Raw genomic sequence first — 15,000 nt, 5'->3', positions numbered from 1 at the left:
CAACTGAGGCATGGACGATATTTCTTCCGATGAAGCCAACAGCCCACTACAGAGTTGGTAAGTTTGTGTATGCTTTTCTCTTTGAACGATGAAGCAAATGATTATTAATTAAATCATGATAATTCTGATATATATATATATTTTTTCCCTGACAGGGCATTGGAAGAAATTGAGTTCACATATCACGACGTGGTTCATGAAATTAATACTCTTATTGAAGAGATCAATGATTTTAGAAGAGAATTGAAAGACATTTTCAATGAGTGGCATGAAGTCTTATCACGTCCTCTCATCTCGAAGGAATTAAACCAATGGTGAGACACGTGTGTGTGCCTCTCTCTCTGTCTGTCTTTCTACCTACCTCTCTCTGCTCTTATTGAAGAGGCCAATGATTTATAATGACTGGTCTCTGATCTCGAATGAATTAAACCAATGGTGAGGCACGTGTGTGTGTCTATGTGTGTGTGTATGTGTGTGTGTGTGCGTGTGTGTGTGTGTGTGTGTTGCTTTCCCTGTCTGTCTCTTCATCTATACCCTTGACTTATTTTTTTTTTTTTTCAGCACTATCGCACAACATCAGCTGTTGAAGCAATCTTGTACAACACATGATTTTCTGGAGGTAAATATTTCTGAATTATTATTAATATCACTCGTACAACACATGATTTTCTGGAGGTAAATATTTCTGAATTATTATTAATATCACTCGTACAACACATGATTTTCTGGAGGTAAATATTTCTGAATTATTATTAATATCACTCTCTCTTTAGAATGTCGCCTTATGTTGGTTGCATCATTAGTTTGGACGTGGTTTTGTCAGTACACTGGAATTCATTTTATTGACCTTGAAAGGATGACAGGCTCCTGGTGTGTTAATTCAGTGGTCAACGAGGCTTATTCATATTACCATGTAATTATCTTTATAGAACCTAATTATTATCCACTTTTTGTTTCAAAACAGAATATGGTGTCTGAGTTTCGAAATCACAAGGCATCTGAAGAAGATTGCTGGGAAAGATTGTACATTCTCGCAAATGAATATTTAATATTTTCAATATTAATAAATTATATTTGTTTTGTTTACAATTACTTGATTCTGAATTACAAGAAAAGAATAAAAGAGATGTAAAGGGGGGGTTGGGGGGAGGGGGGGAGGGGGTAGGTGCGCTCCCCCAATGACCCATCACCCCTCATCCCATCCCTCCCCTCCCCATGTGTGTGTGTGGGGAAGGGTGGGGGTGGGATGAGGGAGGTGGTGGGTCAAAGGTGGGGGCGCACAGGGGGATGAGGGGGGTGGGGCTTGTGTGGGCGGGGCTTGTGTGGGCGGGGCTTCGGTGGGGGCTTGTGTGGGTGGGGTGTGTGTGGGAGGGGCTTGTGTGGGCGGGGTGTGTGTGTGTGGGTGGGGCTTGTATGGGTGGGGCTTGTGTGGGCGGGGGTTTATGTGGGTGGAGCTTGTGTGGGAGGGGTTTATGTGTGTGGAGTTTTTGTGTGGAGCTTGTGTAGGCAGGGCTTATGTGGGAGGGGTTTATGTGGGCAGGGTTTATATGGGCAGGGGTTTATGTGGGTGGAGCTTGTGTGGGAGGGGTGAATGTGGATGAGGCTTATGTGGATAAATGGATGGGTGGAGAGATGGGGGGATGGGTGGATGAGTGGAGCTTGTGTGGATGGGTGGATAATTTTTTAATTAAATAAACATGTTGTGTGTGTGGGGAACTAATTAACTAATCACTAATTATGTGAATATGATGAATATGGGTGGAGCTTGTGTGGGGTTTGTGTGTGTGGAGCTTGTGTGGAGTTTTTGTGTGGAGGTTGTGTGGAGCTTGTGTGGGGTTTGTGTGGGGTTTGTGTGGGCGGGGCTTCGGTGGGAGGGGCGTGTGTGGGCGGAGTCAAAAAGGGGCGGAGTCAAAAATTTCAATTTATTGGAGCTTGTGGGGGGGGTGTGTGGTGGGGTTTGTGTGGGGTTTGTGTGGGCGGGGCTTGTGTGGGCGGGGGCTTGTGTGGGTGGAGCCAAAAAGGGGCGGAGTCAAAAAATTTCAATTTATCTTTGTCTTTTGTAATTCCTGTGAATAAAATGAACCTAAAATCTCTTCCCCTTCCAAATCATATATCTTATAAGTCCAAGGAACCGTATCTATTACATCAACAATTTTAAAAAGCTCGTTGGTCCATCTTTTCGTATAACCTTTTTCAAAATGAGATTTCCACTTATATATTCTTACGATATCACCAACTTTGAACTTAGGTTTTCTGGCATTAATCTCTTTTTCATATTTTAATTTTGTAAATGTTTCTGATGGCTTCATATTTGTTGACGTGTGAATCGTGTCATTGTACTTATCCACAATATCTTGAATAAAAGATGACCATTGTTGTGAACCGAGTTGTGTGAATTTTTTATATAGTCTCTCTTTTAAGGTACGATTAAAACGTTCAACAACAACTGCCTTCCCTTCATTAAAGGTACTGTATAATGTAATACTGTTATTTTTTAGAAAATTCATAAATGTCTTGTTATAAAACTCCCTACCCTCATCAGTCCACAATTTTTTAGGTTTTCTCTTACTTTTATTAAATATCTGTTGGAAGGCTAACAGAAGAGTATTACCTGTTTTGTTTTTTAATGGTACAACCCACGCATATCTACTCCTCAAATCAATAACGGTTAAAGCATACTTGTACCCCTTATCATTATTGAGTTCAATCAAATCAGCAGACCAGATATAATCAACTTCCTTGGAATAAACTTTCCTTCTCTGAAACTTTGTGAATATTGGTTTATGTAATTCATCAGCTAATTGCTCTTCAGTCTTAATGGCATCATTAGAGCCTATAAGTTTTTTGAATTTCCAAGTCCAAGTTTCAATTTAGCACTAATCATCTTCTTCACGATGAACCTATCAACTTTTTCTCTCAAGGTTGGATTTTGTATCAGAGACAAATTATACAACATTTCTCTATCGGCTTCATGCTTTTCTTCCAACGTTGTGGTATTCCCATAATCAATATCGTGTCTCATGCACACTTCATCAACTCTATTGATTGGTTTACTCCAGGATTTAGGATTGTCTGCCTCATCTAATCTTTTATCCAAGTTTGTGCCTGGACCACAGAAAGAATACCCTGGAAGATGTAATTCCCCTGGTATTCCAGTAGTTGTAAATTTACTTCCTGATAAAAACTTTTGTATATCTCCTCCTAGTTTGTGTTGGGAGATAAATTGATTTTTGGAACCACACACCGAACATATACCTTTTTGTATAACCCTGTTATTTTTACTTTTAATATATGAAATATTTTTAGTATTAGTTTTCTTTTTACATTTGAGACAATAACTCATTTATTTATGAGAAAAATTCCTGCAGAGTGCAAAAACCTTTTTAGTTTCCAACATGCACATTTGAATCTTAATTTTTAAAACATAAAGAATCCTTAGAAATGCCTTCACTCTCTCCCCCATTTATTTAAGAAAAAAAAAATAAAAATGAAAAACTTGAATTAAAATACCTGTCTTCTCGATGTCAATAGTCTTGTCGAAAGTATTGTAAATAGACTTATCAATTCTTTGTTTTCCTCCTCGGTGGGTTGAGTTATTTTCTGTAATACCCCTAATCTTTTTTTAATCTCACTGGTTTCCATATTTTGATATTTATTTTGTCTCGCTCTTTCCTCCCTCTCCTCCTTCTCTTTCTTCTCCCTCTCCTCCCTCTCCTTCTCTTTCTTCTCCCTCTCCTCCCTCTCTCTCTTCTCTCTCTCCTCCCTCTCTCTCTTCTCTCTTTCCTCCCTCTCTCTCTTCTCCCTCTCCTCCTTCTCTCTCTTCTCTTTTTCCTCCTTCTCTTTCTTCTCCCTCTTCTCCTTTTCCTCCTCTTCCCTCTCTTCTTCAACTCCTTCCTCATCCCTTACTATCCTTGAATCGCTTACACCCCATAGAATATTATACATATATTCATCAGGATTTCTTGTTATTCCTGTATCCAAAATAATTTTTTTACAACAGGAAACCAATAAAATTTCTTTTGAATTTCTAAAAGAGCCTTACCTTTTCTTAACTTTATAATTTTTTCATTATTTAACATTCTAATTAAATCTAAAGTTGTCGGTTTATCAACATCAGCATAATGCCAATCTTTTATTGAAAATACCTCATTCTTATGTTGTAGAACATATTTATTAAAATACCGAATACCCTTTTCTTGAAGGTATGCTTGGACACAGAAATGATAATTTTCTTGAAGCCTTCTTGCTGTCATTTATGTATTAGAAATATATGTTAGAACAATATTATGGCACGAAACACCTCCCCATCTTCCCATAGTTAAATCATTTTGTATTTCCTTACTTATTATATATAATCCTGTTTTTCTGTTTTCATGAGATAAACAAGGGCAAAACCATTATTATATTTACCCTTATTAAATTCTTTTATTTGTTGTTTACTAATCGTAGCCCCACAAAACTCATTCTCGATACCAAGTGGATAATATTCTTCCTTACGAGACTGATTTAATTGTTCCAGGTCTTCGAGGTTAATTTTAAATGACCAATTATACCCTAAATCATTCATATCATACCCCCATTGTTCTATTCTCATACAAACGATACGCCCTTCTTTATAAAAATTTATTTTAATTCGAACTGTGAATTCTGTATGACCTGGAGATAATATCAACACTTCTGTATCTTTGGAATACACGGCTGTTTTATTTAAGGATATATATTGTGATAAATCGCTTAATCTCACCAAGTCATTCGCGTCAGTCGGGCTTGGATAATTTTTTAATTTATAAGCATTTTTCATGTTAATATTTTTGGTTATATTATATTTATGTCGTTCAGCCTGTGCCTTTGTGTAATAATTTGATAAATCAATATCCAGTTCTTGAGATACACCAAAGATAGAACCATCTTTACCAACATAAGTCATTTATATTACATTAAAAATAATATCATAAAATTTTTTATTTTTGTTGAGTTGAAATAACACATATAGGCATAATTGGCCACAACACTTGGAATTTAATTCTTGGACTTGAAATGTTTGATAAACACCATTCTGTAAGAATTTTATGACTTCAACAGGTGGTGGAAGACCAAAACTATCAAAATAATATTTGTCTTGACTATTAAAAATACAAACCCAATGAGAACCGTTCCCATTATTATCTTCTAAGTTCATAATAATATTCTTTGTATGTTTCGGCACATTTGTTAATTCATCTCTCATACAAATAACCACATTATGAATTTTTAATTTCTTACAATATTTGACAAGTTGTAAATTTGATGTTGTATTCTTTCCAAATTCTTTCAACCACTCATCAATGCTCATTTATTTATTAGAAAGATATAATCCATTACCTCTTTTCGTTAATTTTACACCTGCTTGTGCTATAGAAGAAAGCATATCTCCAACTAGCAATCTCGCTTTATCAGGCAGACCTTCAAGTTTTTCAGCAAAATCGACAATTACACCACTTCCACTAATTTGTTTCTCCAACTCTTTGTTATGTCTTTCCAATTCTTTTTGAGCCTGGAGTTGAGCCTTCCTTTCGTTGGCAGTTTTCACCGCTGTTGAAATACCACCCGTCAATGCTCCAACCGCACTTAAACCAGCAAATAAAGGAATTAGAAATGGGAGAAATCCTCCACTCGTCTCTCTTATTGAATATTTTTTCAACATTGGTTTTGTCATTTTAATTTTAAGTGAGCCAGTGTCATTCAAGATTTTAACCTGTTCTCTTGTGAGAAAAACATCAATTCTTACTGCTCCTTTTCTCTGAATTGTATTAACGTTAATCGTACAAGGCTTTTGATTTTGAACACAAGATGATAGTTTATGAAGATTGATTTGATTAACATATACCCCAGTTGGTACTTTGCCACTCATTTATTTAACAAAAAATTATGTGAGACTAATCATCACACCATTATCTGTATTAATCTGCAATTCTGTTTCTTCCAAAAGCAAACAATATGTATCAACTTCTTCACTCTCTCCTCTTTCAATGTATAGGGAAGTATCCACTCGATTAGACTTTATAGTTTCCTTTTGAGCGCTCAGGTCAAACGCATAGATTGTATACAAACTTTTAAATGCTGTCATATCCAAAATAGGTTCTTTATTTCCATTACTTTCACACACCTTTTGGTAAGACTTGTATGCTTCAGCAAAATCATTTTTTTCCCAATTAATTTCCAATCTATCTCGTGGGTAAAATGTTCCATCTAGAGAAACGCGAAGTTGTTTCACCTTAGCATTATCACTCAATGCATTATTCTTATCAGTCGCAGTATCACCATCTGGCTTTTTAAAAATGATCCACAGATATCGTGGCTTTCCTTCCAGAACACCCAAATTCCACGTGTAAGTAGTTTGATTGAGTTTAACGTGTTGACATCTTCTTTTGAGGTATGATACACTGAGTGGTTTCTTTGAGTTAAGTCTTCGATTCAACATCTCTTCTGTTTTAAGATTAGGAGTATATTCACTGATATACCAACTCATTTCCTCAATTACAAATTTATTCTGATCACCAAAAGCACTACCAACACCAAAAAGCAATCGATTTTCATTATCATTCCTTTGTAGTTGAAATCTAATTTTGAGGCCATACAGAACTTTATCATGATCACAAAATCCAAATATACCTTTAAGAGGAACTGCCACAGTAAAACTATTTTCTGCTTTTGTATCATCATTATACATTCCTTTCCTTTGAGTATACCCAGGGTCTGTGTTTGTTCCCGTTGACATATCAGGAATAAAACCTTCGACAGACCCCTTTCCCATTCTATCACTGAATGTATAGAGTGTAAATTTTATCATTTCAGATACAGCAGAGACATAATCAACCGCTTCAACTTCTTGTGTTCCAATATACAAACGCACACTATCAAACATTTTCCAGAAGAAATCATTTACAAGTGTAGCGTTTGTGTTATTCCCAGCCTTAGTGAATTTAAATTTACACAACAAGAAACTTTCGGAGAGATTCAAATAGGTTTGTTGATTATTTATTTCAAAACTTTTTGTACCATTCGTATTCCAGTCTGTTCCAGTTATTGCATTTACCTTGAAGTAATCTTTTTTAGTGGAGTTTGAGATAATAATAGTATCATCCAAATCATAGATACTATCAATTGCTTCCATACTTGTATTTATTTAGGAAAAAAAGATGTTAAAACTTTTGAAACCCTGATCCAAGTATTTGAATTATTTTCTGTCGTTCTTGGGGGGACAACTGAGTTTTGCCTTTCTTAATTTCTTTTATTGCTTGTAATTTATGAGATTCCTTCTGGGCATCTTTTATACTCTTTACAGCACCTGCAACATTTCCCACAGCAGAAGCAGTTGAACCAATTAGATCTTTATGTTTAAGAATAGTTGAACCAATACCCATGAGAGTATCAATTATCCCATCTCCTCTAAATTGATGCCCAACACCCCTTTGTCTCTTAGGTTTATAGTATCCTCTACCAAGATACATACCTTCACCCTTGTAGTATGGGGAAAGGAACATCCCATCCCCTGTAATTATTTTATATTTTCCCAACTCGTGTTTCCTCACAATAACCATCGTATTTATTTATTGGAAAACTTCACGTAGGTGAATTCTGATAGATATAACTTCTCCATTAAAAGAAATCACCACGATTATCTTGGTCGGTTATCCTAAAATTTACTCTGTGTATGGTTTTTCCTGACACAGGGAGATAAACCAAATTTTTAGGTTCCATATTGAATTTATAACCAATTGGGGTTGAGTATGCGCTGAATGAAAATATTGTATTTGTTTTTTTCCATCATTATAAGCACCATCAATCAAATCACAGTGAATTAACACTGAATTTATTCCTGAGGATATTTGAATGACATTATCACTGTAAAACGTCCCATTAGTTTCAATCTTTTTGAGGAGAAACCCAATAACTCTCTGAATGAATTATCAATTGTGAAATCAACCTTGTAGTTATTTTTAACTTTAATCGTTGATTTTGAAGTATGTTTTTGAATGTTTATAACAATATTTTTTGGTTCATCACCCTGTTCTTTCATAAGACGAGCAATTTCGGAAGAAATTTGAGAAATCTCATATGCTCCGGGTGAGACTGTTATCGTTTTGTATCCACTTCCTGGATTATAACTAAACTTGTCATTTTTCTCGGTTATATTAAATAAGGTATTATAAGTTTCCATGGACAATAAAGATGCCTCATATTCTTTTGTTGTGTCAAGTTGTAGTGGGTATGGGAATGAAGATGTGTGGTCGCTTGTTGTGAAATTGAAACTAAGGATTGTGCTTCTCATCTTATTTAATATGAGATAAAATGTCTTTATATTGATATTTATTAATTATTTTCATGTTCATCAACTGGTCTAAAATGGCTGATGCTTCATTAAAACAATTGTTATTTCCAGCCTTCTTACTGCCTAACAACAATAACAGTCTATTAACTAATTGCGATGGGTCATTTGGAAGAAAACTAACACCTGAACCAAGGATACTTAAAGCCTGAATAATGTGTTTCTCCTTCTCATTCTTCCTACTTTTACCAGAAAGAATAACCTTATAATTTAGAGTGTTCAGCAGATCAATATATACTCTATCATCATTATTTTCCATATCCAATGGTTTATCAATATACTTTGATTCATCCCTCACAGTTGAACCTTGTCTTCCATCTTTTGTGAGAAGAAACATTAATCTTGGAGTTAGTTTAACAGGGGTTGAGCAGAACCCAAGAACCTTAATTCATCATTAAATATCAATACCTTTTCTTGAACAAGATGAAATATTGCTGATTGTTCTGTTGGAATGAGTCCTGCTTTGGTTTTTGAATCCGCTGAATATTCATTGTTTTGAAGAGCATTCACAATATAATCAGGGGGTCGATTAATCTCTTCCAGTTGTTGAAATAAACCTTCATCATCATATTCTAATTCTCCTAAATGCTCTAATTCTTCCTCCGTCATTTGACTGAAATCTTTTAACATTTGAAGTTTTTTAGGAGTATATTCTACCGTGGGAACTGTGGAAACATCTTTCATTTTTCCTTGGGAAGTTTTTAAAAGTGGTTTAAAAAATTTCTCTTGTTTTCTTTCAAATGCTTCTTCGCCCGTTAGTTTCTGTCTGCGTTTCTTCTTTATGTCTTCCTGCTGTTTTACAACTTTTGAAACCAACTCTTGATGTTCCCTAAATCTTCTTGCTCTTTCTTTCGCATCCATTTATTTATTGAAAAATATCATTTAATATCTCATCTTGTTTCACAACAATATATTTATATTTTTCAGTCGTGTGTTTCATGTAATCCCCAAATTCCTTTTTACTACATAATGTAGAACAATTGTCTCTCCAAAAATTGTTTATATCTATTGAATTTAACTTGAATAAAATAAAAGTATTAGCATTGTTTCTGATGGAACGACGAGGAAGCTGAAAGTACGATTGACTAAGATAAATACAATTACAAGAAGAATGTCTCCCTCTTGTGTAGTAGCTGTCCATTACCGTTTGGTTTCTCTCATTAACACAATCATCAAAGATAACGAGGTTCTTTTTGGATTTATCCAAATCTTGGGGAGACGGTATATCATCCGTATTATCACTCAGAATACAAGTTATCGGTTTTGATTTCTTTTTACATCTCTGTGTATCACAAAATAGTTGTATTATATCTTCAATGTTAAAATCATTTAGGTTTTTGAAGTTTAAATAAACCGATTATATCTTCTTTTTGAAGACCAGCATTAAAACCTTGTGAGAGTAGTTGATACTCTGGTTGAAAACTTCGACTTTGTGAAAATTATTAAATTATCATAATCTAAAAAGTTGGGAGTGAGGAGCATCTTTAAAAGTAAGCAGGTTTTTCCACATCCACTTGAACCAACTATGAGGCATCTTAATGAATTTGGGAGATTTTTATGGTTGTCAAATTTTATCTTATTTTCCCAAATAGGTAAAAAATCATTCATTTATATATTTGGAAAACAGGTTATTTAATTTATTCTTGGCTTTTTTCGAAATTCTATATTTTATCCTAAGTTCAGGTTTAATTTCAAGATAATCCATTATTTTATTTATGCAATATCTTGTGTTGATATTTCCCTGAAAATCACATCCATGAATAAGATATAACAACAATCCTTTGAACATTTCTCTAATACGTTCAGTTTCTTCCCTTGTAAGGAAAGGTGTGTTCTCACCCTCGTTCTTTACATTCATTTCTCGAATCAATCTTGTAAAGTAATTCATTTTTGGTGTAAATCTAAAAGAATTATTTTCCTTTTTATATTTTTGATTATCATTAATTAGAAGATAATCACAGAATATACATTGTTTATAGGCTTTTGACTCTGTGTTTAATCCCCGTCTTTCACACGCAGGACAATTCTCAAATTTGTCATATGGAGAATCATGGAATTCAAGAGGCTCAAAATCGAGTAAACTATTCATATTTATAAAGTAAAACTTTACTTAAACTGAAATTCATCTTCGATATCATCTTCGATACTTTCAGAATCATCTATACTTTCATAACTATCATTTGAACACAAACTCTCGGTGTCATAACTATCGTTTGAATGCAAACTCTCGGTATCATAATCACTCTCATAATCTTCAAAATCTTCAGTTGAATATTGGCTCATTTAATTAGTAGAAAAAACATTACCATCGATATCGATATACATTTTTTCATTAACAGATTCAACTGCTACATTTTTATATTAAAGGTAATTTTAAAATGATCCTTAACTACAATTGAACGAAATGTCATTTCACCTGATATATTAACATCCTTTATTTCATCAGGATTTATATCTTTAGGGTTGTTGAAAAAAATACAAATTTCTCCTTGCATATTACAGATGGTCTTATCTTTTCTTTCTAAAGCTTCATCCATAAGGTTTTTATTTTTTGATACCTTTTCTTGTTTCATTGCTTTTTCTAGTTTTGAATATATTGCCAGAAGGAGAGGAGAAACTTTTGTTAGAGATACCTTAATTGATGTTCTTCCAGGTATACTAAAAGCCCTTCCACTGAAGTAAATTGAAGAACTCATCATATCCACCATAATTGTTTTTATCCAATAGTTGTTATATTTATCTTTGTTCAATTTTACATCCTTGACATATTTCTCAGCATCTTTAACAAATGAAGAGATTGATTGAAACTTGTCTTTTGTGTCTTGAAACATTGTATTTATTAAGTGAAAAAGTTGGAGGATAAAATGGTTTTAAGCACAGATTCACCTGTAAAATAAACGAAATTTTCATCAAGAAAATTTTAGTTTAAGCACAGATTCACCTGTAAAATAAACGAAATTTTCATCAAGAAAATTTTAGTTTAAGCACAGATTCACCTGTAAAATAAACGAAATTTTCATCAAGAAAATTTTAGTTTAAGCACAGATTCACCTGTAAAATAAACGAAATTTTCACCAAGAAAATTTTAGTTTAAGCACAGATTCACCTGTAAAATAAACGAAATTTTCATCAAGAAAATTTTAGTTTAAGCACAGATTCACCTGTAAAATAAACGAAATTTTCATCAAGAAATTTTTAGTTTAAGCAAAGTTTTATTATATAAATATGGTGAATACAACATACTGCGATGTTTGTAATCACGAATATAAACATTATAGAAAACACCTCCGAACCAACAAACACACATTTAATCTATTTCACAAAATATCCCCTCTTGAGTTGGAAAGAAAACATTGTGATACCTGCTCAAAGGATGTTTTGAAGAGTAGTTATAATAGGCATCTTCAATCACAAAAACACAAGAAAAATGAGTTTAAAGTAAAGGGAGACTATTATATTGAAAACACTGATGGGGCATTTAAAGGGCATATAAAAATAAGGATTTTTCAATTTGGAGAACCCGGTCCATCATCAATAATTGAATCAATTGAAATAGTGAAACCTGATGTTGAAAAATTTATTAAAAAAACATTAAAAGAAATGAAAACTTTAAAGTTTTATATGGGAGTGAAAATGAATATGAAAAGACAAGATGAAGAACAAACTCCTTATATGAGGACAGATCTTCATTTTATAACATCATTTCAAGATTTTTTGAATAGTGGGGTTTATGAAGAACTATCAAGACAAGAGGAGGATGTTGATAATACAGTGGTAGGAAGTGGATTCAATATTAAAAAAATCATCTTTTTAGATGTACACATTCTAAAATCAAACCCTCTTAAAGCTTCTTCTTATATTGAATTACCAAAAGAAATAAAACGAAAGAAGGCAGTTGTTAATATTAAGAATAATGATAATAAATGTTTTCTCTGGTCTGTTCTTGCTCACTTACATCCACCAAAATGTAATTCAGAAAGAGTAAAACAATATATGAAATATGAGAATACCTTGGACATTAAAGATTTTAATTTCCCAATGCCACTAACAGATATTCCTAAATTTGAGAAAAAGAATAATCTTTCTATTAATGTATATGGATTAACGGATACAAACAAAGTTCAAATATTAAAAATTTCAAACAACTTTAAAAATGAAGAAACACACATTGATCTTTTATATTTTAGTGTTGGAAATAATTCACATTACACATACATCAATAATTTATCAAGATTAATCTCTTCTCAGGTATTCAGAACAGCAAACAAAATATATCCTTGTAAGCGATGTCTTAATTCATTTCATACAAAAGAACGATTAGAACAACATTCAAAATATTGTAGTAATCATAAATCAGCTGTAATTACAATGCCTAAACCTGGTGAAAAGATTTCTTTTGAAGATTATAATAAATCTATCATGCACCCATTTGTGATATACGCTGATTTTGAATGTATCCTTAAAAAGATAAATACTGCTTCTCCTAATCCAAAAGAACCATATACAAATAAATATCAAAAGCATATTCCTTGTGGTTTCTGTTATTATATCAAATCATCTGTTGGAGAAAAGTATAATAAACTTGAACAGTATAGTGGAAAAAATGCTTCACAAGAGTTTGTAAAACGATTAGAAAAGGATTGTATAAGACTAAGTAAATTAATGAAAGAAACAAATGAACCGATGAAATTAACCATAGAAGAAAAATTAGAATTTAGAAAGAACAATATCTGTCATATTTGTGAGGAGGAAATTGAGGAGTCTAAAGTTAGGGATCATTGTCATCTTACTGGTAAATATAGAGGTCCCGCTCATTCCTGTTGTAATCTTAATTATAAATTACCTTCTTTTATTCCAGTCTTTCTTCACAACAGCGCCAACTATGATACACATCTATTTATAAATGAACTTTCAAAAACACCAGGGAATATTTCTGCCATAACAAACACAAGTCAAAAGTATATTTCATTTACAAAAATGATATTCACAAAACCTATAACTCGTATAAGGTTTCTTGATTCTTACAAGTTTATGGGAACGCCACTAGCCAACCTCGCATCAAATCTAAGCTCCACGGGCTCTTTTCCAAATCTTAATTCATTCTTTCCAAAAGAGGAAATTCTAACTAAAGAGGAAATTCAGATTAAAGAGAGAATTCAAAGTAAAGAGGAAATTCTAATTAATGAGGAAATGAATGAAGAAATTCTTACTGAAGATGAAATTCTAATTATACAGAAAATTCGAACAAAGAATGAAATTCTAACTAAAGAGGAAATTCTGATTATAGATGAAATTCTGATTAAAGAGGGAATTCTAACTAGAGAGGAAATTGAAACAAGGAATGAAATTCAAAGTAAAGAGAAAATTCTTACAAGTAAGGGAATTTATCCTTATGGTTATATGGATTCATTTATGAGATTTAAAGAAACACAACTTCCTTCAAAAGAAAGTTTCTATAATAACCTTTATGAAGAAGAGATAAGTGATAAGGAATATAAACACGCACAAGAAATTTGGAAAATATTTAAGATAAAGAACCTTGGAGAATATCATGATTTGTATCTAAAAACAGATGTTTTATTGTTAGCTGATGTGTTTGAAGCTTTTAGATCACTCTGTCATAATAAAAATTGTTATGGATTAGATCCTGCCCACTATTTCACAGCTCCTGGTTTAGCTTGGAGTGCAATGTTGAAAATGACAAAACAAGATATAGATTTAGTCAGTGATGTAGATATGCTTTTGATGATTGAGAAGTCTAAGAGAGGTGGAATATCACAAGTATGTTCAAAAAGATATGCTAAAGCAAATAATAAATATCTTCCAAATTATGAGAGTGAAAAAGATAGTAATTATTTGATGTACTTTGATGCTAATAATTTGTATGGATGGGCAATGTCTCAATCTCTGCCTTATGGTAAATTAGAGTGGGTGGAAAAAAGGATTATGAAAAGGCTTTGATGAATATTGTTATTTCTTCTCAAGAGAAATTGAATGACAAAGAAGAAGGTTATTATTTTGAAGTTGATTTGAAGTACCCGAGTGATCTTCATAATAAGCATAAAGACCTTCCTTTTGCATGTGAGAAAGAAACCCCAAAGAAAGAATGGTTCAGTGATTATCATAAAAGTTTTAATATTAAAGGCAAATCAACAGAAAAGTTATTAACAACATTCTATGATAAAGAGGGATATGTTTTGCATCAAAGGAACTTGAGACAATATTTATCTGCTGGGTTGAGAGTAGCTAAAATTCATAGAGTTTTAAAATTTAAACAAAGTCCTTGGATGAAAAAGTATATTAAATTCAATACAGATATGAGAACAAATACAAAAGTAAAATTTGAAGGGGAATTCTATAAATTGATGAATAATGCTGTCTTTGGAAAGACAATGGAGAATGTTAGAAACAGGCAAAACATTAGATTTGCAACATCTTGGAAAGAAGCTTCTAGATTGATAAATAAACCAAGTTTTGAGAGAGAAGAGGTTTTTTCAGAGAACTTTTCTGCTATTCATATGAAAAAGGAAAGTATTGTCATGGATAAACCAATTTATATTGGAACAGCAGTTCTTGATTTATCAAAGATATTGATGTATGATTATTTGTATAATGATTTAAAGAAAGAGTAT

The 15,000-nt window shown here is 32.8% G+C and overlaps 1 protein-coding gene and 1 long non-coding RNA gene across 4 annotated transcripts in view; one reads left to right on the top strand and one right to left on the bottom strand.

The window, feature by feature from the left end:
- LOC147017797 (uncharacterized) overlaps positions 1-1,120 on the top strand; it is a 2,324-nt gene extending 1,204 nt beyond the window's left edge. The window contains exons 1-3 of the long non-coding RNA XR_015062143.1: positions 1-314; positions 562-619; positions 965-1,120. The exon at positions 1-314 is cut by the window's left edge and continues 1,204 nt beyond it. This is a non-coding gene — a long non-coding RNA (uncharacterized LOC147017797). The remainder of the gene's footprint in view (positions 315-561; positions 620-964) is intronic.
- The window catches only part of CASK (calcium/calmodulin dependent serine protein kinase), a 328,238-nt gene that overhangs the window by 100,409 nt on the left and 212,829 nt on the right, over positions 1-15,000 (bottom strand). The window lies entirely within an intron of this gene.

This window comes from Eptatretus burgeri, chromosome 10, assembly GCF_056783735.1.
Source record: "Eptatretus burgeri isolate ZD-2024b chromosome 10, Ebu_testis_v1, whole genome shotgun sequence".
Lineage (NCBI taxonomy): Eukaryota > Metazoa > Chordata > Myxini > Myxiniformes > Myxinidae > Eptatretus > Eptatretus burgeri.
The sequence above is the reverse complement of the archived record's forward strand: the minus strand, read 5'-3'. Positions and strand labels throughout refer to the sequence as shown.